This window comes from Numenius arquata, chromosome 4 (assembly GCF_964106895.1).
Source record: "Numenius arquata chromosome 4, bNumArq3.hap1.1, whole genome shotgun sequence".
NCBI lineage: Eukaryota > Metazoa > Chordata > Aves > Charadriiformes > Scolopacidae > Numenius > Numenius arquata.
Window position 1 is genome coordinate 16,880,581 of NC_133579.1, and position 22,094 is coordinate 16,902,674.

A 22,094-nucleotide genomic window follows, 5' to 3' on the forward strand; every position below is an offset into this window, starting at 1 on the left:
CTTAAATGATGCTGCTGAGCCTGAATTTTTTAACCCAAATGACAGGCTTTTACAGGGTGGTAACACAGATAGTACCGTCATTTCTAATGTAGCTGCAGATAAGCATCCTGTAAACATGAAGGGGGAGGAAAGAGCACTTTGATTTTATAGGTTTTGGCTTAGAGGTGCTTCCATGTATCATTTTTTTGACTTAAGAATTTAGTCCCAAATCACACCAAAAAGAACATTAGGCAAAAAGACTAAATTAATGACTCCAGACTACAAACTCTGTTTCGTCAGATTTCCTACCTTCTCAGTGTTTCATAACCTCTTTCTTCTATGAGTAAACTGTACGTGTATGTAACGTGTTTTTGCCCAAGGAAGGAAAATACCATTCTTTGAGATAATTGACAACACAGCTTGTAGCAAACAAAAGTAACACCTCAGGACTTCATGACGAGGACCATGTGCTCAAATTAAGTTAAATGTGTTGTCTTCGGATTGTGGCATTTCCTCATGCCATCATATCTGCTTTGCTAGTTTTCAGTGTTTGTCACATCATGGGAAAATCCAGCCCATGTGCTGTTTTGCGATAAGACACTGTCTCCCCATATTTTCATCGTGGTATGCTTAGACTCCTTCTAAATGCTGTAAAAATTAGCACTGACTGTATGACTTTGGAGTTCAGGTTTCAGTGAAAATCAAGACAGATCCTTCAGGTGTAGAGACTTAACTTCCTTTCATTACTGTGGGAATGAGGCATGGGAGAGTTATTTATGCCTCACAGTGTCTTTGAAAACCTCCCCAAACTGGCTTATTCTCTTAGCTGTTTTGGAAGGAAAGCCTACTGCCTTCCCCCTTTTGCTCTTTGCTAGGCATTTTTTTAGGAAAGGTCTACTGAGTAAAAGCAAGAACAATACTGAAGCAGAAAATCATTTTCCCCTTTAAAGTTCAAAACTACTTTGACAAGGAAATTCCACTATTAAACAAAAAACAAACAAACAAAACAAAAAAAAAAGAGCTGCAAATGGAAGAAATACTGTAAAAAATCTTTACAAAGCCTGTAAAGGAAGCAGACAGCTTCTCTTGAAAACAAGTACACAATTGTTGTAATGCATGGACCGTACTGGCACACATCTAACCGTGTTCAAGTTCTGTGAGCAGATCCCTGTCCTGCCCTTTCAACAAATGTTATCATTTCCCAAGGAGCACTATCTTTACTGCAATCTACACTTACTCCACACTGACAGCTCCCCTGTCCCCACTGAGCATGTGCAGTGCCATTTCAGATACTGTCCTGTGTCCTTCCGTTTGCATCTATTGACAGATCTGAACTCCTATTATCTCAAGTAGCCAACAGCAGGACCTGTCATTGAAGCAGAGAGGCTGTGTATATCTGAGCTGCTATCATGCAGCCCCTGTATTTGTCCAATGACAGTGTCTTGTGATAAATGTTTCAGAAATGACATTTGAGATGACAGGGGAGGAAAACTCTTAAGTAAGAGACTACAGCTCCCAAGTGTCTCCTGAGACACACTGCTGTCAATCAAGGAGAAATATTTACGAAGAGATTAGAATGCAGGTGGTCCAAAATCAATGTATTAGAGGTCACAATTAAAAAAAAAAAATCATATAAATAAAAAAACTGCATAGTTCTGCAAGATGTGCTAGGATGTACCTTATCAAACAGATTTGAGGAACATGTAAAGCCAGTGCCAAATTTTGGATTGGGAGGAGGATCTGTGATATAACATTATAGGAAAAAAAGAAAGAAACCCATAAAAAACTGGAAAAAGGGAGACGTACAAGAAGTAAGTCATTTATCAAAGAGTTGAAGTACAGTAGCTGACTAATAGCATGTGCACACAGAACATAGGTTTGGCCATGCCTTCATGGTATGGGCAGAACATGAAGTATAGCTGTGATGTCTCATCAGGTAACTGTACCTTTCTGTAACAGAAGCTAATCCTAATTGTTGCTTTAACAGTTTAAGGCTATCTGATTATTTAATTTGGCCTTCTATAAAATAAATATATTACAAAGTCCAATCTGAAATTGCTAGTATGTGTGGCATAGCTTTGGATAGCTAACAACTCATTCTTAGATGTTTGTTTCTGTTGTTTCTTCTTTCCATCTAGTTTATAGACAATGCTGCAAGATAAATGGTCATTTTGGCATTAAGAAGCTGTTCGTACAATAACTGATTCTTAGCACACATGGATCATACATTCTTATCACATTTTTGAAAAATGGTATAAACAGGAAGAATTAACCTGAGATAGAAAGAACACATTAATTAAGAATTGTAATGGGAATGGAAATCAGGGAAAACTGGAGAGGAGGGAAAGAAAATTCAGCTTCCAAAAACTGCAGAATTATATTTCTATTTGCATATGATACCTCAGATCCCTTGGCAGAGGTTAATAAGAGAGACAAAAGCTGTGATAATTGGTGTCAGTGATGGACAAGATTTCTAAGTGAAAAAATAAGGAAAAAGTTCTCTTGAAGGGCAGATTAAAAAAAAAAAATAACATTTCAACCTGGAAAAAGGAAAAAGAGCTCCTCACGGCCCTGGTGAAGAGTGAGCACAGGAAGAGAGAACAACTATACTGAAGAAAGGAACAAAAGAAACTTCCTAGGGCAACACAGACCAAAGTTAAGAAAGGCCAAGTTAATCGAGATATTGTGGTAGCTAATGAGGAACTTGATTGTAAAAATGCTTTGTTATTTTATCTTTTTTTTTTAATCTATTCCCAAATCTTCAGCTAAATATTCAGTTTTTACTTTTACCTACTCACAGTTTTCTATCAGCTTATCTGATAATAAGACTGAACAACCACTGAAACCCTTTAGGACTGCCCATTGTATCAGTTGATCTGGCCTATTGAGGCATCAGCTACCACCCCCAGTGAAATGTGGGATGAGCAAGAATGGGGTGCACTTATGTCCTGCAGTTTGGGGCTGCAGTTTAGGGTTTGAGAACTGCACACACCTGTATCTGTGCATTTCTCTATCTGTTGTAGATAGAGACTTTATAGTCTGAGAGCATACACAGGGATGGGACGTCAGTCAGGCTGTCTGTACTGAATCATTACCTTACTTTTGGTTACAGCAAAACTTCTTCAAATTGTGTTTTATTTTGATTTGAAGACATTGAGAGATGGAGTATCTATACATATATAAATGCTGTCCCAACACTTGTGGCTTATTGTGCCCTTTCCTGATGGATTTAAGAGCCTTTTATTACCCTCAGTTTTAATCCAGTAAAATTGCATTTTTATTAGAAGACCTCTCAGTATTGCTTTCACCAATATGTGGTCCAAAACACTCTCAGTTTGCAAGGTATTTCCTAGAGCTTTCATAGAGTAGAATCAGAGAATAGTTTGGGTTGGAAGGGACCTTTAAAGGGCAATTAGTCCAACCTTCCCTGAAATGCTATGGGATATCTGCAACTAAATCAGGTTGTTCAGAGCCCCATCTAACCTGACCATGAATGTTTTCAGGGGTGGGGCATCTACCACCTCTCTGGGCAACCTCTGCCAGTGTTTCACCATCCTCACTGTAAAAAATTTCTTCCTTCTATGTAGCCTAAATCTTTCATCTTTTAGTTTAAAGCCATTACTCCTTGTTCAGTCGCAACAGGCCCTAGTAAAAAGTTTGTCCCCGTCTTTCCAGTAGGCCCTCTTTAAGTATTGAAAACTCACAATAAGGTCTCCCTGGATCCTACTATTCTTGAGGCAGAAAAACCCCAATTGTCTCAGCCTGTCTTCATGGGAGGGTTGCTCTAGCCCTCTGATCATTTTTGTGGCCTTCCTCTGGACCCTGTCCAACATCTCCATGTCTTTCCTGTGCTGTGGGCTCCAGAGCTGGATGCAGTACTAGAGGTAGGTTCTCACCAGAGCGGATAAAAGGGGATAATCACCTCCCTCAACCTGCTGGCCACACATCTTTTGATGCATCCTGGGATAAAGTTGGCTTTTTGGGCTGCAAGTGTACTTTGTGAGCTCATGCCCAACTTTTCATCCACCAGTACCCCCAGGTCTTTCTTGGCAGGGCTGCTCTCAACCCCTTTACCCCCAAGGCTGTATTTGTGCTGGGGGTTGGCCTGACACAGGTGTAGGACTTTGCATATTGCCTTGTTGAATCTCATGAGGTTCACATGGGCCCACTTCTTGAGCTTATCCAGGTCCTTCTAGATGTCATCCCATCCCCCAGGTGTGTCAACTGCGCCACTCAACTTGGTGTCATCTGCAAACTTGCTGAGTGCACTCAACCCCACTATCTATAAAGACAGTGATGAAGATAGTCAACAGTACTGGTTCTGGTACAGACTCCTGAGAGACACCACTTGTCACGGATTTCCATCTGGACGTTGAGCCGTTGATCACTACCCTCTGTATGGGACCATCCAAGCAATTCCTCATCCACTGAACAGTCCACCCATAAATCCATATCTCTCCAATTTAGAGAGCAGGATGTTGTTGGGGACTGTGTCAAAGGCCTTACAAAAGTCCAGATAGACAACATCTATAGCTCTTCCCTTGTCCACTGATGTTGTCACTCCATCATAGAAAGCCACTAGGTTGGTCAGGCAGGACTTTCCCTTGGTGGAGCCATGCTGGCTGTCTTGAATCACCTCCCTGTCCTCCATGTGCCTTACCATAGCTTCAAGGAGGATCTGTGCCATGATCTTCCCAGGCACAGAGGTGAGGCTGACATGTCAGTAGTTCCCAGAGTCCTCTTTTCTACTCTTTTTAAAAACGGGTGCAATGTTTCCCTTTTTCAAGTCACTGGGACTTCACCTGACTGCCATGACTTTTCAAATATCATGGAGAGTGGCTTGGCAACTATATCAGCCAATTCCCTCAGGACTCTGTGATACGTCTTATCAGGTCCTGTAGAATTCTGTATGTTCAGGTTCCTCAGGTGATCATGAACCTGACCTTCTCTTACAGTGGGAGTGACTTTGCTCCCCCACTCACTGCCTTGTGGTCCATCCACTCAAGAGGTGTAGGGAGAGAGGCTGCCAGCAAAGACTGAGGCAAAAAAGTTGTTGAGTACTTCAGTTTTCTTCTTGTCCATTGTTAGCAGTTTGCCAGTGGGCGTATACTTTCTCTGACCTTCCTTTTCTGGTTGACATACCTGTAGAAGCCCTTCTTATTATTCTTTGCATTCCTTGCCATATTCAGCTCCAGCCGCGGCTTGGCCTTCCTGATCCCATCCCTACACAACCGGGCAGTGTGCCTATACTCTTCCCAGGATGCCTGTCCCTTCTTCCACTGCCTGTGCATCTCTTTCTTGCCATTTAGTTTGACCAGCATATCTCAGAACAACAGGCTGCAGGCCCTTGTTAGCACTCCATCCCTCTAATCATTGCCTGTTGTACCACAGTTTGTCACAGGCAGGCCTGATATTGCTCCCCTCCCGCCTTTTCATGACACCTATCTTTATAGTTCTTCTCTAGGCGCTCATGATTTTCCAGTGGTCCTTCTAGGAAGTGCTGTAGAAACATGGTAGCCTCCAGGGTAGGGCAGATACCCACAACAGAGCAGCTGGGCCATCATACCAACCACCTCAGAGACTGGAAGGAGGAAGGCTGTCAGGGAAATGCACTCTTCCCTCCCTGACAGTTTGGCCGGGACCTGGTGTGCAAAGCAAGCTGAGTTACATCCCAGTCTGTTAAGCTGGTGTGTACCCTGTACTTGAAAGTCACCTCCAATGGAGCTATTCCTCGTTGTTGATGAAGCCTACTTGCTCTGGAGAAACAATAGATCTTTACCTAGTGTCATTATGGAAAATGTCAGGCACAGCAGTGGCCACAGAAGGGAGCAGATTTAAGATCAAGGTCATCTAGAAATGACAGCCAGATCAACAGTCCATTTAGGTTTATATGCCAGCTATATTTATTCCAACCGGGTGGACATTGATATGGGCATTCTGTATTGCTTTAATCTTAATGAATATTCTGCATGCAGAGTAACTACAGAATCAGCCTTTTATATCAGTCCAAAAAATAATGTACTTTTTGTCCTTTATTCCTCATTTTCCTTTTTGTTTGTATATAACAACCAAGCACAACCTGTGCTCTGGGAAAACAGTATGTTTTCTGTTCTGTTAAAAACAAAATAATCTCTGAGCTATCAACAAGGAAAAAAAGGAGAGAGAGAGCGAGCGAGCGAGCAAGCACATGAAGAGGGAAGGACTGAAATATGTGAACACCATGAAGAAATATCTGTCTTCTTATAAACAATAAAGAATAATATTGCCAAGCTTTCCTTATGCAAAATAACATACCTTTTGGATGCAGGGTCAGCCTGATAAATTTCACTCCATAAGGCAATATTCTGCAAATAGATAAGAGCTTGAAAATAGGACTTTGGATGAAAGAGTTTCCTCAACCATATTAGAGTCCCCACTGAAAAGCTTTAGTGTCACGGCTCATCTCATTAATCTTGTATATACATTGCATTAATATTTTTTCTCTTACTGTGCAAGACTGATGTGATTCTGTCTTTTCTAGTGATTTAGTAAAGTGATTGTGAAATTATTTTGCAACTATTAAATGGTTCAGTTTCAGTTTTCTGTTGTACTAGGAAGGCAATATCTAGTTATTACACTGACTTTCAGCAAGGGAAAAAAAAAGAAGTGGAATTGGGTGCAATACTAATTTATTGCTTTGTAAAAGCTAGAGTGTTTTTTTTTCCTCTTCTATATCAGAATAAACCGAACAATACTTTCATGACAGATCAGAGGGCAACAGGGGGGCAGTTAAGCAACCACAGGGCATTTGGAAGATTGTTCTCTATACAATCCACTGATGTCCTTTGAGAAATTTTGACTTCCCATTAGAATTGTAATAATAATAAATTGATTGCTATATATGGAATTTTGTCTTTGTGACTCAAATCAAGATTAATTCCTATTTTAAGCCCAACCATTTTGTTTGAGCCAAGCTGGGTTAAAGCATTTCTGTGCAATTTCTCACATGGAACCTTTTGAATTTTGACTACAGTTGGATTTTGGGAGGCATACATATACCTGATTAAGAAGTCCTAGCTTCTATTGTTTTATGAAATGTGACTTATGCTGTTGACTGTCCAAAAATCAAAATGGCTCATCTCTGAAGCTTTTATTTCAGGAAAACAAAATTTGATCTTCTAGTAGTGTTAGGAAGCAGCTAGTTTGGATTGAAAAGATTTATTACAAAGCCTGATTTGCCTGCAACACAGAAAGTAGAGCAGGGCACTGACAGTGCTTATGCACAGCAAGAAGATTTGAGAGGCAGCAAAGAGCTTTTCAAACTCACATTCGGTTGACAATTCTTTTAGCAAATGATGCAGCTGCACAGATTTTTGAGGTGGGAAGATGATGTAGCAAAAAAGGTCAATGAGGACTATAACCAACTGCTGAGTCTTATCCAGTGATAAACAAGGAGATATTGATTCTCAGGAGGGAAAACAACATTCTCATTTGATTACAGTGTTGCAAAAATGTTTCCCCATAAGGTTTAGTGAGATCCAGGATCAAAACCTCATTATTTTCCATAGTTTGTTTTTGTTTCAGGAGTTTTGAAATGTCTTCTAAAGAGAACCCCCTCTAGCTACAGCTTTCTTCATGTCTGAAGCCTGCTTAGAGATAAAAAATGAAAAATAATGCTTTCTGCAAGGGAAAATGATACAAATATTTCCATAATGAAAATAAACTATCATATGCTAAGCTTTATTATATTTAGGTTTCCTTTCCTCACCTTAGGGGAAAGTACGTGACAGTTGACCAAAAGCTCCCTCTGGGAACCGGGACATAATTTGTATAGCATGAGTACTTTGACACAGGACTTCTGAAGCTGGCACCAGCTAGAAATCACATGGGAACTAACAGTTTCCTTCATTCCACTTGCACTGGCTAAAATTCCACCAGGTGGACTTGATGTTGATTTTCCCTGTCAAGGCTGTAGCATGTGGCAGAGTTTGGTTGTTTCATGGGATATGTACAATGCAAAGTTATGCATTAATAAATGTGCTAGCCATATTAGCACAATACTTACACAACCTATTTGTCTCTACTAAGGAATAGACCTTGCTAATGAGGCTCTCCTTGTATTAGTACTAGCTTGGGAATTCTTGCATGTTTTGCTGTGTCCATTATGATTACTCTCACCCCAGCAGAGATCAATTATCATTTAGTAGAAAAAATACATGTTTAAATCTGGAGCACGTTTTTCTGAGATGAAGAGGATAGGTTGGATTTCATCCACAAATAAACCCATTTGAAGACGTTTTATTTTACTAAGAAAACACGGAACGTTTGTGATTAAAACCAAAGACCAGAACATAGTTCAGCCATTGTCTTTCTTAGATGTTGGGAACACTTTAGTCCTGTTACAACACTTCCACTCTTCTGCCTTTAAAATAAACTATCATGTGACTCCACAAGGCACAGACTTCAATGGAAAAGCCATAATGTCCTGGTCAGTGATCCTGTTCCTCTTCACCTGATCTGCTATAGCTATTTCCAGGGTCAACCTGTAAGTCAGTCCACCCTATAAATATTGATGGGATGAGAGTAATCCCTTTGTTTCTAGGGCCGTTTTTAAGCTACTTCATTTCAATGATCCCGATCACAACATTGCCAAAGAAGCAGCTACCATGTGAGAAGCAGTGAATGAGGATGCAAAAGCAGAGACTGCTGAAGATGACCTGGTCCCCAAAGGTTGTACTCCATGCAACATTAGAGGAAGCTGCTACAGCACCTCCACCTCCATGGAAGAGCACAGTAACTGAGGCAGTGCCCAGAGCCCACCTTCTTCCTTTACTCAGCACGTCCTTTAAGTCCCCTTAGATATCTCCCATGAAGGAATGCACCCCTTGTAAATATCTTTTGAAACTTTCCAGCTAACACTTCCTAAATTAGGACTTTGGAATTATTTTCTTGAGGAAAGGAAAGAACTGCTGAGGTACATTAGGTTCAAGATGAAGAAATTAATGCATTCTACTCCTTTTTATACTTGGAATCAGAATAGCTTCTTGCCTCAGCTTCCCTGGTGATTACTATAACTGGCAATATATTAAAAACTTAGCCTGAGCAGTTCTATGCTCCCATGCATCCTGACCTTCAATCTGAATTTCAGACATAATTAAATGCTTCATACAAAACAATTCAAATATTATCTTTAGCCTCAACTTGGGGCCCTACCAGTTATTTTGGCAATCCCACAAGGGAAGAGTTGCTTTCTGAAAGTGACTTTACCAGGGTGAATTTAAGACTAGCCAAAATAGGGAAACACAGAACAGCTCATGCTGAGACAAACCACACATCACAAAGAAAAAAAAATCACTGCCATCACATCCCTCACAATGTTACCACTACACATTGGCTTGTGTATAACCGCCGTACACTGTTGTGTAAAACAAATGAGTATGAAAAAAAATCTAGCTGTGGGTGTTCCACTATATTCACAATCAATTTTGTTCAGCTTTCAGAATACCAAATACCTATAGCAGACAAACTTGATTTAAACGTAAATGGTTCTGAGGTCATGAACCAAAGGAAATAGTACCTGAAGAGTTGCTCTGACATACAGCAGTATAAGAGGTCTATAGATATTTTTCCAAAACTGTGCCTTAGCCATTGGAAATCTCGTTTGTAACATGCTATACTTTGTGTGTCTGCCTTTCTTAAAGATCACACAGAAGTCAACATACCGTCATATCAAGCGCAGATCAACATGTGTCTTACCTTTCAAGCCTGTCAAGTCCTCCCCTTAGTTTTACTACTGCAGCAATTCAGTCAATGTGTGAAAACAGTAAGAGCATGAGCTTGTTCATGAGTGGGCTAGATGATTATGTTGTGACAATGCTCCCTTTAACTTAAAGCCAACTATTCCTCAAAAATCCTTTCCTCAGTTCCTTCATGTAGTGAACTCCTTTCATTTTTGGTGCCTGTTGTTGTCTTTGTTGCAGAAAATGAAAATATTTGAATAATAAAATATAAATATTAGTCGGGTCCAATAGATTCTCTGTAGAGTAACACTGTGATTTAATTACTTTTTAAAATCTGTGTTACAGCCAAGATTCCACCCAGTTTCCCAGCTTGGTTAGCCTTTCCCAGAAAAGGGAAAGAAAGCTGTTTTCAGAGACTCACCAGGACTTTATACAAAACAGTGAACGTTTTTAAACTCACAAGTGCCTTCAATAAGATGCAAAACCTAGACGAAATGTCTGGTTATAAAAAGATATATTTACATATATTTTAATGGCATTTAAAATAATTAAAACAAGAACACTCATTTATTCAATCAACTCTAATTTGAGTACATGCATATTTTTTGAAAATAGTTTTAATTTTTTATATTTTTTACCAATAGATGGTGCTAGCAATTTCTGCATTTACTGAAATATCTGCACCCATTTTACTCAGCTCAGGCCCATAACAATCTTCTGGAACTGCTAGAGAGAAACAGTCTATCCATGTGCCAATTAAAGTAGGAAATGCCAGCTCACCGATACTCAACATTTTACATATTGAAAAGGCTAGTAGAGCAGCAAAAAGCCATCAGTAACTACCCACTGCAGAATATATACAGTATGCAAATAAGAAATCTGCTGTTCTCCAATGTATTTTCAAGATTTCTGGAATAGTCACATCATGTTTTGCAGTCATTAGGGTGCATACTTTTAGCAAAAAGCATGCTGGCATCAGTCAAATTAGCTCCTCCATAAGTCTTCTGCAGCGCACAATGAAAACTTAATGTCTTGAGCCCAAATCCTGCCAAGATTTCATGCACGTGCCTCACTTTGCACACTGGGAATAGCTCGGCAAAAGTCAATCAAGATGTTCACAGCATGTAAAGTTAAGCAAATCTGTGATTGTCTATGATTTTGGAGATACATGTAGTGTTTAGAGTGTTTGGAACTGACTGTAGTGGCTCTCCATGGAAGTGGACAGATGTCTTCTGCAGCCGTTAAGAGGATGCATCCAGTATGAAGCATATTTTTATGATATCTTACCTGCCCTAGACATCTAGAAACATCACATTCAAAATTCATTGTTTAATTGTTTCAGTTCTGTGGATCAGTTTGCTTTGTATGTGTTCAAAGAAAGTATATTCAAGGTCACTACAAGGGCAGTTTTTAAAAAAGAACAAATTTAGAATAGGTAGAAATGATCTTGTTCTCTGCATTTCCAATTTCCTCTAAAAACTTTGGTATCTCTGAAAAAACCTCAAAGAATGTTTCCAATATCTCACTGTCATTGGCTTTAGTTTTTATATTACTTACAGACATTCTCAAAATATTTTGAAATAATTGAAGTACTGCTGCTCTTCAGAAGAAAGTTGTAGTCCTGTGCTCCCATTTCATTTCCACATGTAGTACACTCTTCAGCCTGAACCGACTTTAGACAACATGGAAGTAAGCCCTCTGGAATAACAGATTTTCACAAGGAGGTTGCATCTTACAGACCTTGAGCTTCTAGGGATTTTGGCTACCTGCAATTTCCTTCTATGACCTTCACTGGTTTTGGGTACCATAAAAAGGAACTACAGACTTCCAAAACTTATATACGTGTGTGCGTGTGTTATATGTATAAAATTTTTTATATTGTTATATATTACTATTACATATAATATATTTTATTATAGATTATCATATAAGTTATATAACATATTAAATTTTTATAACATTATATTTTATTATATAAGTAGATACATGTGTATATGAGTAGATATTAATATCTGTGTATGCAAACATAAATAAGCATATATGGCATATGTTTATAAAGATGTACATATATATTATATACATTATATACATAATACTATAAAGCACATAATATTATCTTCTCTCTCCGCCCATCTTTAAGAGAATGCCACTCTCTAGGAACATGTACCCAGCAGCTCATATAACTTATCGCTGTTATCAATACATGCCTACTTTTTGTTTAATTTATCAAAACGTTATTATCTTTATAGTAACTGTGAGGGAAACATGAATTATTTTGTTTTTCACATCCATTAAAAGAGTCACAAATCTGAAAAGCTCACTCTAGAAAATACCAGTATTTCCATTATATGCTGATATACTGCAAAGCGCTTTGGGAGATGCAAATGTGTTCTTGCAAACTGAAAAAATAATTAGTATGGCCAAAAAGCTTAAGCTGATCCACATTATATTGTCCCACCATCACCTTTCTTTTTGTAAAAGAGGTCTTAATGCATGAACATTGATCAAAAATGACTGTGTCTGTAAATGAATTGGTAACTGATGTAAAAAACTAGTCTACAATAAAACCGGAAAAATAAATAATAATTATTTCTAAAAACTCAGTAGTGTATAATTCAAAAATAATGGTAATGAATTTTGTACATTAAAAAACACAAAAGGGTGTTCTGGATCTCCCTGGACATAATGATTTATCTTTCTGGATTATGTCAAAGGTCCATGAAGTCTCCAGGTAGTTTGGGAGGCCCATTTCCACTGTCCTTATTGTTCCCTCAGTAAGAACCGTTCTTCCTAAAGATGAACAGTGATCATAGCAATACACAGATATTTTCATCTGTACTTCTGCAATGGAGAACTGTTACAGAAAAAGCCAAGCCAGCAGTATCTCTGTCTCATAAGCTCCCTTTCAGAAGAGCAATGAGAAGGTGCTTCAGTCACTTCTACTCACCATGGATAATAAATGAGGATCCTAAGCTGCTTCTGAAAGAAGGTGCTGTTATGAAAAAAGTTCATTCCCCATTCTTGCACTTGTTTAAGAATATCTTAATCTTCATTCAATGAAGATATGACCTTAATAGAATACAAATACTTACCCCTCAACTGGAACCTTGCTACCTTTTCTCACTGAACTGTAAACATCAAATTCGCTCTCCCATGAAGTAGTGTTGTTGCTGTCACTTAGCAGAGAAACAGAGCATGACTTAAAGCATGACTTAAATTACTCTAGGTTGCATGGTGATTAAAAACTGAACAAAATAGCTGCTTAAACACAAAAATTAAAACCAAGTTTCTCATTAGCAGACCCTTCATTATGGAACAAACTCCATAAACCATATGCCTGCTTTGTAAAATAGAAGATATCAAACATTGGTAAAACTGAATAGATGTTTAGCAAACACTAGATTCTGTCTGTTTAACTGTAGATTACAATTAATCCATTATTATGAACAGTTTTTACACGCAAATGCAAATCACTGATTTTTACTTTTTTTAACCTTGAAAAAAATTGTTGCAAATACTCTGAGTTTAATATGTCTCTGAGGATGGATATATGTTTACGTTCTTCCAATGTTAGTTTGAAACACTTGGGAAGCTTTAGGTCAGAGGCCAGTTCCAACATTTCAGAAGTGAATGAAGCCGAGCAGATAATTCTGTGTGATTGAAAGCCACTGCTGTAGCTGCTTCATGGTCTGTAACAATACTTGCAGGTCCGTACCAGTGCATGTTATATCTCAGACATGGCTGCTGGACCAAAATACCAGTGAGCGTGGTGTTTTGACCTAGTAGTAACAAATCCCTAAAGAAATTCTATGGCTTGCTTTATATTTTTCATTTATTTATTTAAGAATAAACTAAAAAACAATAAATTGTGTGATGCATTTTGAGGGTCCATACTGTTTAGTTCCAACTATTGTTAATACTTGTCTTAGTCATGACCAATTCCAAATACCACATAAACAAGCAATGTGACAGGACATCTTGTGGGGTAAAGCTGACCTGAGATTATTTCCATTAGTCAACCCTGTGGACTTTTCCTGGGGAGAAAGAGATGTATCCACATACACACAAGCTATTTATTCTCAGACCCACAGAATAGGATGTTTTGTTTCGTTTAGGTTTTTTTATGATATGTATAGATATAGCCTATAAATTCCTTTACACACAATCTGACAGCTTCCAAGGAGGTATAAATAAAGTCCTTAAAAGGGTGCCTTTTTTTTGCTTTGGAAGAAACCAACTGCTTATGAAGTTTGGCTTGACTTCATTGAAAGATGAACCATCAGGAGAGTCTGAAAGCTGTTTAAAAGAGGATCAGAAGGATTCACACAGCTCTCATTGCGAACACAAAAGTGGAAAAAAGATAAATACCAATGGATGTGTAGAGATTAGGAAAAACTGGTGATTAAACAAATTCTAACTCACCTTGAAAAAATATATAAACAAGGATTAGGAAGAAATGTTCCCAGTAGAAAATTTATACCATGCCTGCTTTGTACAAATTTCTTCTCCCTTTCCTGAAGCACCCATTAGTGGCCTGTGGAAATGATGATTTTGAAAGTTTATAGGGACCACAGGTCTCATCCTGCACAGCCATTTCAAATATTATACTGTAAAAGAATAATTCATAGCACCCATTCTCAAAAGGTAACAGAAACAGGAACGTTGACAGAATGTCAAAATGGAGTGGGCATCTCATTTTAGCTTGCAATAAAATGGAGCAATCAACAATATATTTTCAGTCACATAGTCAGGGAAGTATTGCACGCGAGGATAGTAAAACTTTCTGCTGTTGCCATTTAAATCAGTGCCAAAAAGCCTACTAATTTCATCAGTGTACAATCAAGCATTCTGCAGTTTCGTCTTTTACTACCAGTAAGACCATGGCAGGGGTAACCCAACTATTCACCCCGCAAGTAAAGAACCTAATGCTACTATATGGGCTTAATCAAGACCAGTATTTGGGCTTGCATGACATTACTAGTTTATAAGGGAAAAGAGGGGGTGTCCTGATTTTGTCTGGGATAGAGTTCATTTTCTTCCTAGAAGCTGATATAGTGCAGTGGTTTGGATGTAGGATGAGAATAATGTTGATAACACACTGATGTTTTAGCCGTTGCTGAGCAGTGCTTACACCAAGTCAAGGGCTTTTCAGCTCCTCACACTTCCCTGACAGCAAGGAGGCTGGGGGTGCACAAGAAGCTTGGGAAGGGAAGCAGCAGCGACAGGGGACCCAAACTGCCCAAAGAGATATTCCATACTGTATGACGTCATGGTCAGTATGTAAAGCTGGGGGACAATGGAAGGGCTTGGTCACCACTGCTCAGGGACCGGCTGGGCCTTGGTTGGCGGGTAGTGAGCAATTGCACTGTGCATCACTTATTTTGAATATTCTTTTATGATTATTATTATTTTCCCTTCCTGTTAAACTGTCTTTATCTCCAACCATGAGTTTTAGCTTTTTTCTGATTCTCTCCCGCATCCCACTGTGGGAGGAGTGAGAGTATGTGGTGTTTAGCTGCCTGTCAGGTTAAACCACAACAGGGGGTTAAAATGGAATAATGTTTGAGTTTCACCACTATGCACTGTGTGGTGGATAACTGCACCTATAGCACTATATATGTTCTTGAATTGTTCTTTGTGGAAGAGAATTTGAAGGAAATGGCAGAGTGTATGACTAAGGCCGAATAAAAGTTACTGCTGGGTTTTAGGGATAGATTGATCAGGAAAAGTTACAGATTATAGCACTTGTTAATATTTTGTTGTTTCTAGACTCTGACGGAAAGTCGCATAATGCCAGTCTACAAATCTTAATAGTCTTTAAAGAGCAAGGAAAGAGAAGAATTTATTACATGTCTGTCTTGCTGGGAGTCATATTAGCGGAACAAACATTAACTCTACAGGAAGTATTTTCAAAAAATATTTTATGATTTTCTGCAACTGGTGAAATCTGGTTAAAAAGTTAAATGACCTCAGTAAAATGATAATTTCACCAAAGAAAAAACCAGAACCTCAAATAAACTCTAAGCAACCACCACACCTGTTTGACTGCTAGATTCTAGTGGTCAAAGTATCCACCAAATCATTTAGTAATTAGAGATTCATTTAGGTTGCAGGCCGCCTAGTCCAGTCCTCTGCTCAGAGTATTCTGAATCAGATCAAGTTGCTCAGAGCCTTGTCCAGTCATATCTTGAACAACCCCAAGGACAGAGATGTCGAGTCTCTTGCACACCACTCTGAACAAGAAAAAGAAATACTTGCAAGTCAGACCAAGGATGTGATCTACGCATCAAATTGTTGACTGCAATTACTGGTACAATACCTTATCTCTTCTGTAAAAGGTCATAGCAGAGGTGGTTGGAGAATTTCTGTTCCAAGACTTATTGTAGATGTAGGCTCCAAGGAGTTGAGAAGAATCAAGATCTAAGCAACTCCACATATTGAGAGGGTCATACTAAGAGGGTTAGATAGGATTGAAGCACAGGTTTTTGTAGCAACTGTGAAAGTTCAAGTAGGTGTCTAAAATCTAGATCAAAGATAACCCATAATATCTGTTTTTCATGCATGTAAATAAAAATAAAGAAAAGTAAGAAAAAGCCTAACAGACTGAAACACCCTATTTAAGGATCCCTGACTTCCATGTGAAATATTTTAAGGGTTATCAAGGCAAAAGTCAATAAACTTAAAACCACCAGTAGTATTAAAGTGTGAATAGGAGGGACACTGGTACCCAAACTGCTTTGTTATTGATCAGATTTAGTAAGTGTTAATTCTATCAGAAGGCAAGATAGCTAGTCAAAAGGCACTGGGAGCCTGGCAGGTTTTTGTCTAGCTTGTTCAAATACAGTGTTGTTCTTTTTTCAGCAGATAAAACGCATTCAGACATTCCCACAAAGGAAATTATATTGTATGCGACTTTTTTAATAAGATTAAAAGAGCTACTTTCACCACCACTGACTGCCATTAATTGGTATGCTGCAAGGGAGCTGACACATCCCCGGATGGCACATCTATTAAGTGTAGACTGCAATCAGTAAAATAGGTTTTCCAACAAACGACTTGTCAAAGCCTTGACACAAGAATTACTTATACTTGTAGTCAGTCACTCACTTTCTTCCAGTTCAAATGCTCATCTTCTGCCCCCATGCTGGAATCTGAAATACAGTGAAATGTGTTTCTCCATTTTTGTTTGATTAAAGTGCTAATCCATGGATAGAATTGGATCAGTGAGTGTCCTAACAGGCAGACTCCACCACAACAGACTCTTGGTGGAAAAGCAGTGGCGCAGGAATGCATCAACTTTCCACTTTTCTTTTCCAGAACCTGCAATTCCAAGATAGTCTCAGCCTTTCTGTGGTAATAGATGTGAACAGAAAATGTCTTTCAACTGACAGTTCCACCACCTAAGCTTACTAGCTCTGGCTGGTTCCCTTTGATCTTCAGTCTTTCTGGAAATAAAAATCATTATCATGCTACCTAGCAGGAAATGCACATGTTTTACCTGGGTAAATCTCTGGTAACATTCAGTGGCATGGCTGCTATTCATTGTAGATGAAAAAAGTTCACCTGAGAAACCCCCTTTTTTCTCTTTTTCTTTTTTTTTCTTATTTTTTATTTAAATCTATGCATTATTTGGCTTAAGTACTGAATTGTAACTCTATTTCTGCATCTGGAGGTCTGAGTAGACCGGAATGATCTTTTAAATAAATTGGACAAGTTCTTTCTTAGGATGTATGTGGCAACATCTCAGGGTCACTATTTACTCCACCATGTCACCTGCCTTATGCCTGATAGCTATTCCTGGGACTATGCACTGTAACGTAGTATAAAATAGTAATACACAAGTCTGCTTTTAAGAAGTTCTCTGGACCACTTTAAGGGGACCTTGTAATATCAAGTACTAGGGGATAGGAGTCACCTCCCCAGACTTCAACATTTAATCACTTACATGCCTCTTGTAAGTTAGAGAGATTCAGAAGATGATTAATTTTAGGATTTCTCTTTAGCTGGTACCTAAAAGATTAACCAGATACCTAACTGCCACACTGTAAAGGCTAGAGAAGGTGAACAGCAATCCTAGATAACTAACGTTGATTGAGTCTCACCGGGAGGGGTGGGGGGGTGGAGCCAACCCAGAAAACCTTAGTGATTTAAAAAGCTGACTTCACTGGGAAGGTCAGATTTTCCTAGTAAACTCCCTAACAATTTGCAAGATTTAAGTTTCTCAGGTCCATTTCTAATGTCTTGATTTAATTTTTTCATACTTTCATTTTCACACATAACTAACACATGCAGCCAGGGAAAGGTTAAGATGATTTTTCACTGGCAGACCCTTTTTTCAGCATAAGAAACTTTATGCAACTGAAGGAAGGAAATAATAATTGAATGACAGTGATCCCTTACAGAATTCTGTCACAAATGAAACTGAAAACTGTGTTCAACTAAACCTATGCTGGCCATGAATGTTTATTTCCACAATATTGGCACTAATGACTCCGTCTTTTGTCTTTTGAAAATTGATAATTCTGGGGTATTCAGTTTTCCAAAGCACTGGAGTTTTACCAGCTTGCTGATGTTTTCCTGCTTGTTGTATGAATGTATGATACTTAAGTCTTCTGTAACGAATTTGACTTTTTTTATCATGGATTTTCCAATGTAAAAATGAACTCTCCATATCGATAAAGTGCATGTTAAATGGATTAGGCACTGGCTAACTAACTGTTCTCAAAGTAGTTGTCAAAGGGGAATCATCTCTGGACAGGGATACTCCCAGCACTGTTTTGCAGTCATTAGTATTAAACCTTACTTGTTCAATATTCTTCTCTGTGGTCTGGAAATAAATATCAAATCACTGCTTTTCAAATGGAGTATGGATTTATAGAATATCAAATAATGGTGGCTAGGTGTTCATTCCAAGCAATCAGAACTATTGACTACATCAGACCCTGTCATTAAATGAGTCCTAATGTAGTCAAAGAAGCAAGTTCACAGAGACTCTGAACTAGAGACTATATCTCTAGCATTTGCAACTGTATCCTAGAAAACTAGAAGAACATTTATATTTCATAGCAGAACTAAAACAATTCAACATGAGCTGCCTGTGAGAGGCTGAACATTGAGATAAATCCGATTAATTAAATCCTTGGTGTTGACAGCCAGGTAGAAGCATGGCCAGTTGTACACCTGTTCTTTTTTTAAGCTTGTCCCTATGAGTAGTCACTTGATATTAGAAGTTATTAACGGGTTTTGAACATTTGCACAGCAGAAACTAGACAAGATGTGAATTAACTGTTGCATACTGCTTAAATCTGAAGAAGTTCTTTCATTAGAACAAAACCTAACAGTAATTTCTTTTTCACATGTTCATGGTTTGGCAGCAACACAGTAAGTTACAGTTATCGTAGATACTGTCTTAAAGAAAAAGCTTGAAAGAAACACCCCTCCAAAATTTCCTTTATTTTGCGGGTAACCTAAGCACCAATAAGTACACATTACAGCAGCACTGACAGCATTACCATGGTTGCCATGCTTTTGTGAGCTAATAATACAAGTATCAAGACACCTAGCATCACAACAACATTGGTATGTTATCTCCACACATTGGAGACTAACAGGACAATGCTTATTAGCCCAGAAGACACAAGCTAAATGGTCTTTTTAGGTTAAGGTGAATCATAATATTTATTACCTCTTATAATTTATTGCACTTATGCCAGCTGACAAGCCTCCTGTTTTTTACAGGATGAATTCTTTTTCATTTACATAGTAAGGAGACAAAAGTCTTCACAGTCAATTATTGGATTTTAATAGAGAAGCATCTCTCCGTTGTTTATATATGAAATTGTCAAGACTGATAGTAGAATGGTTCTTTCAGCTTTGGCGCCTACAGTTTCAAAAAAGGTATAAAAAAGCTTAGAAAAACTGCAAAAATTATGTAGAATCTGGAGAAAAAAATGCCTGTGACTGAGAGGATGATCTTTTTTTATCAAAAGGAAGAACACATTACTCACATTGTGTATATATATAAATGTATATATACTGTGTATGTTCTTCATAGGGATAAAAAAATCTAAAATGGAAGTCTTTTGTCTCATTGAGAAAGTCATTGCTGGAAGCCTCTGGAAATTAAAGCTATTCTACTTTAAACTTAAACAAAACACTTTTTGTTTTTAAACAAATAATAATAAAGCAATAAAAATTCACTACTTAAATACACTGTTTAGGAGAGACACAGTTTTCATCATTTGATATCTTCTAACACATAGTAGATAGCCATACATTAGTTAAATATGAGTAATTTGCATAGAGAGGAATAAATGGATGAAGTTCTATGGCATGGGTCATGCAGAAGTTCGCAGTAGATGCACCTGTATCTTTCTGCTCCTGAAATCCATTAAGTTCCTGCAAATTTTGGGCCCCTCATTCCAGAAGAGACATTGAGGTGCTAGAGTTTGTTCAGAGAAGGGCAACAAAGCTGGTGAGGGTTGAGAGCACAAGTCTTATGAAGAACAGCTGAAGAAACTGAGGTTGTTTAGTTTGGAGAAGAGGCTGAGGGGAGACCTTATGGCTCTCTGCAACTACCTGAAAGGAGTTTGCAGTGAGGTGGGTGTCAGTCTCTTCTCCGAAGTACCAGATAATAGGACAAGGGGAAATGGCTTCAAGTTGCACCAGGGGAGATTTATACTGGATATTAGGAAAAAAATTTTCACCGAAAGGGTTATCAAGCATTAGAATAGGCTTCCCAGTGAAGTGGTTCAGTTGCCATCTCTAGAGGTATTTAAAAGATTTCTAGACATAGTGCTGAGGGACAAGGTTTAGTGGTAAATTGGCAGTGCTACATTAACAGTGGGACTTGGTGATCTTGAAGTTCTCTTCCAACCAAAACGATTCTATGCTTCTATGGTTCTAAGTTCATGACTTTTAAGCCACATGAGTTAGAGTCATGGGCAGAATAATTTAGCCAGGATTTTAGGAAACAGGGATCCAGCTGAACTGGATATGGGAACTTAGTTCCCTTGAGATATACTTGAAGATCCTGTCAATACTATTAGGAGTTTGAACTACTTTGCTTTATGGTAGTAAAATGTTTGTGGAATGTTTCTGAAGATTTAAATTGTTGAAGTTCCTGAACTCTGTTGCACAGGCTATTAATTCAAACACCTTTAACCTCAAAACACCAGGGTCCAGTCAGTTTAGATTTAGAGGTCAAATGAGTGTATTGATATAAATTTTGTTCTCACCAAATGTTTGTGCACAGGACACTGGCTGCACGCACCTAAGCACAAGTGGATAGCCTGTGAGAGAGGAAGCACAACTGGATTTTGCAGATGTGCTGTAGATCAGTGTTATTTACTGCTGGGAATATTTATATAAACTAAACTACTCAGTGGTTAGAAAGGATCTGACCATTGAAAAGACATTTTCACTGCATGGAGGGCTCCACTGTTTGACTTACTTCACTAAAAACAGTCCTCAAATAAACAATGCACTCCTTTTAAAAAATATTTATATTTAGATTACTAAGGAAAATAATGGAATGTGAATTTAGAAAAATTTCTGTTTTGGCTTATTCTGAAATAAGAGAGAGAGTTAGTTTCTTTCTGAAGATCCATGAAAATATTCATATGGTATCATGAAATCTTTCAAATTTCTCCTTCGAAATTGAGTGATCAGTGTAACATTGGTACTTCCTTTTCTCGTTGTGGTTTGTTGTTGTTTTTTTTTTTTTGGGGGGGGGGGTAGTGGTGGGGTTTTTTTTCCATTTGACATTTGCTGTGGAAGATTCTGCATTTCAAGTGCAGTTAATCTATCACACTACTGGTTTTGCTCTCAGTCAGACTAGCATATGCCAAATAATTGTGATCACAGGAACTGGCCCTGGAATATTCCCTAAACAGTTAGCTGAGAAGAATGGGACTGTTCTTCAAACTCCTTTCTGGTTCTTAGCTAGAAAATTCTTCTCTTGTTATTAAAAGCAAGATAAATTAGACCATTTTAAGCTCCAGACTGCTGCAGTTGCATTAGAAGTAGAAAGGTGACCTTCAGCTTTGTTGTCTCAATGCTACACTGCCTTGTGCAGTGGAAATGCATTCATAGCAACAGCCCTGGATGGACAGTACCTCTTGGAGTAACCGTGCATCTTGGTCCGAGCCCTATCCCTCCCTCTGCAGCTCTGTCTTTGGAGAAAGTGCTGCTCTGTTCACTTTAGTCCATGCCTTTGGAGTGAGCGCTGCTGAACTCCCAACACAATGGCGCTGTGCTTGGCTGTGTGCGTATCTGTCTGTATGTGCACAGCAAAAAGGACACAGGGGAAGCAGGAGCACAAGTGAGTTACCTGCAGAAAGCTTGATCTTGCTTTCATGTCTCTCTTCTGCATTGATATTCTTCCTAAAATTTAAC